Consider the following 3,881-nt stretch of genomic DNA (forward strand, 5'->3'; position numbering starts at 1 on the left):
TCAGGTTGACAGGAGAGTATTACAGTATATGAAAAACTTAGACATTTCGGCTACCGAGGTCTCTCGATCAATAGAACAAAAAAATATCGACAGATCCTTATTTGTTTTTAAACTGTTTTATTTTTAACTTTTAAGTACTGGTAATTTTTCATTTCTTGTTAATATCCTCAGCATTCGGCTATTAAAGTATGATACTATTGCAATACCATTTGTATATTTTTTTATGCATTTCTGTAAAGAATATTGCCGATTTTTTTGCTTACTCAAGGTTTCCCAGAGCAAGCGAGCGATTGTGATATTTGTTATAAAGAATTAACCATATGATATAAACCCTAATTTTGCAGAGATATTGGGAACAATTATCTTGATTGCAATACTAGTTGCTATCTCAAGGATTGGAACAAAGTGTGGGAAAATGTGTCCATTGTGGCTGACAATTACCTTCAGTGTTTATGTAATGCATATAGAATTATTTATATATATTAGTATATCAATACTACGTTATATCACATGACGGTTACATAAATTGTACCTTTACCGATAATTTATTATCTAATTCTATACAGTTCGACTGATACAAGATTCCGATTGCGGGTGATATATGCACTACAGGAGACGTGTTCCCTGTCAACGCACACTATCGCTGAATTTGGAATTCAAGCGATTTTCCTCAATATATCGTAAAAGGATGTGTATAAAAACAATGGTTCTGGCCGTTCGCAAAAAAAAAAATATACATGTGGCAAAGAATGCGAGTAAAATAGGATCTATGTTCTCATAACATTACATGTAATGTTTGTAAATATCATGCATGCCGCATGCTACTAGAATTTTATTATTTATCTGTCATGATTTTATAAGAATTTATCATGCATTTATAAAGGTAATAACATATTAAGTTTCTATTCCATTTTCATGGAAGCGTAAATCCAGATATAACTTCGGTCATATTTCCCTCTACATCAACAGTAACTAATTTAGTTCGTATTGTTGGTCAAGACTGATCAATTAATTAGACATAACACGCTATATATGTATTGTCTCCGAGACGCGCTTTCCATTTACAAGAAACGCGCAAACCTATTAGTCGCCAAAAATACTCCTCTTAGGTACTTATAACATTTATGGCTATAAAAAAATACATGACATTTCATCAAGACGTTCCTCATCCACTACATGTATTACTTTTCTACATGTACAAGAGTATCGTAGAAAGATACAAACAAATATCAGCAATCATATTTTCACCTACATGTACATTATGTACCTTTCTGTACTGCTGCTACTAGACTGTCAGTACATCCAGTTTGCGTATGATTATAAGGAAGTATATGTCTGAAACATGTCACGTTGAAAATTACTTATGCAATGTTCAGTTCCTTATATAAATATTGGATTGTCTTTTAGGCACAGTGGTCAATGACGAAATTCCCACAACAATGCCAACAGCTACAATTACAGGTAATCTACATATGTGTATTACCCAATACAATTTCATTGCAGTATTAAGTTTCTTACTCGATTGTCTCCGAGATGTTCTTTGTGATTTACAAGAAACGCTCAAACCTATGATGTTTTTTTAAAGCGCAAGAGTCGCTAAAATAATCCAAACGATTAAAAAAACTAACGTTTTGGGTATCTATAACATTGATGATTATTAACATATACAGGTTATTTCATAATGTAGTTCCTCGTCTGATACGTATATGCTACTTTTCTACATGTACAAGGGTAGCGTAGAAACATTCAAACAAATATCAACAATCATATTTTCACCAACATGTACATTATGTACCTTTCTGTACTGCTGCTATTAGACTGTCAGTACGTCAAATTTGTGTATGATAATAAGGAAGTATTTGTCTGAAACATGTCACGTTGAGAATAACTTATGCAATGCTCAGTTCCTTATATAAATATTGGATTGTCTTTTAGGCACAGTGGTCAATGACGAAATTCCCACAACAATGCCAACAGCTAAAATTACAGGTAATCTACATATGTGTATTACTCAATACAATGTCATTGCAGTATTTAGTTTCTTACTCGATTGTCTTCGAGACGTTCTTTGTGATTTACAAGAAACGCTCAAACCTATGATATTTTTTTAAAGCGCAAGATTCGCTAAAATAATCCAAACGATTAAAAAAACTAACGTGTTGGGTATCTACAACATTTATGACTATTAACATATATATGTTATTTCATAATGTAGTTCCTCGTCTGATACGTATATGCAACTTGTCTACATGCACAAGGGTAGCGTAGAAACATACAAACAAATATCAGCAATCATATTTTCACCTACATGTACATTATGTACCTTTCTGTACTGCTGCTATTAGACTGTCAGAACTTTAAATTTGTGTATGATTATAAGGAAGTATTTGTCTGAAACATGTCACGTTGAGAATAACTTATGCAATGCATAGTTCCTTATATAAATATTGGATTGTCTTTTAGGCACAGTGGTCAATGACGAAATTCCCACAACAATGCCAACAGCTACAATTACAGGTAATCTACATATGTGTATTACTCAATACAATGTCATTGCAGTATTAAGTTTCTTACTTGATTGTCTCCGAGACGTTCTTTGTGATTTACAAGAAACGCTCAAACCTATGATGTTTTTTTTTAAGCATAAGAGTCGCTAAAATACTCCAAACGATTAAAAAAACTAACGTTTTGGGTATCTATATCATTTATGATTATTAACATATACATGTTATTTCATAATTTAGTTCCTCTTCTAATACGTGTATGCTACTTTTCTACATGTACAAGGGTAGCGTAGAAACATACAAACAAATATCAGCAATCATATTGTCACCTACATGTACATTATGTACCTTTCTGTACTGCTGCTATTAGACTGTCAGTACGTCCAATTTACGTATGATTATAAGGAAGTATCTGTCTGAAACATGTCACGTTGAGAATAACTTATGCAATGCTCAGTTCCTTATATAAATATTGGATTGTTTTTTAGGCACAGTGGTCAATGACGAAATTCCCACAACAATGCCAACAGCTACAATTACAGGTAATCTACATATGTGTATTACTCAATACTATTTCATTGCAGTATTAAATTTCTTACTCGATTGTCTCCGAGATGTTCTTTGTGATTTACAAGAAACGCTCAAACCTATGATGTTTTTTTTAAGCACTTAAGTCGCTAAAATACTCCAAACGATTAAAAAAACTAACGTGTTGGGTATCTATAACATTTATGACTATTAACATATACATGTTATTTCATAATGTAGTTCCTCGTCTAATACGTGTTTGCTACTTTTCTACATGTGCAAGGGTGGCGTAGAAACATACAAACAAATATCAGCAATCATATTTTCACCTACATGTACATTATGTACCTTTCTGTACTGCTGCTATTAGACTGTCAGTACGTCTAATTTGCGTATGAATATAAGGAAGTATTTGTCTGAAACATGTCACGTTGAGATTAACTTATGCATTGCTCAGTTCCTTATATAAATATTGGATTGTCTTTTAGGCACAGTGGTCAATGACGAAATTCCCACAACAATGCCAAGAGCTACAATTACAGGTAATCTACATATGTGTATTACTCAATACTATTTCATTGCAGTATTAAGTTTCTTACTCGATTGTCTCCGAGATGTTCTTTGTGATTTACAAGAAACGCTCAAACCTATGATGTTTTTTTTAAGCACTATAGTCGCTAAAATACTCCAAACGATTAAAAAAACTAACGTTTTGGGTATCTATAACATTTATGACTATAAACATATACATGTTATTTAATAATTTAGTTCCTAGTCTAATACGTGTATGCTACTTTTCTACATGTACAAGGGTTGCGTAGAAACATACAAACAAATATCAGCAATCAT

The 3,881-nt window shown here is 32.4% G+C and overlaps 1 long non-coding RNA gene across 1 annotated transcript; it reads left to right on the forward strand.

Moving 5' to 3' along the window:
• Nucleotides 1-1,390: 1,390 nt before the first annotated feature.
• LOC127724277 (uncharacterized) lies at nucleotides 1,391-3,575 on the forward strand. The gene is made up of 4 exons (XR_007992431.1): nucleotides 1,391-1,461; nucleotides 2,464-2,517; nucleotides 2,993-3,046; nucleotides 3,521-3,575. It is a non-coding gene; the product is annotated as an uncharacterized LOC127724277 (long non-coding RNA).
• Nucleotides 3,576-3,881: the final 306 nt, after the last annotated feature.

The sequence above is a fragment of the Mytilus californianus genome, unplaced genomic scaffold, assembly GCF_021869535.1.
Source record: "Mytilus californianus isolate M0D057914Y unplaced genomic scaffold, xbMytCali1.0.p SCAF_14, whole genome shotgun sequence".
Taxonomy (NCBI): domain Eukaryota; kingdom Metazoa; phylum Mollusca; class Bivalvia; order Mytilida; family Mytilidae; genus Mytilus; species Mytilus californianus.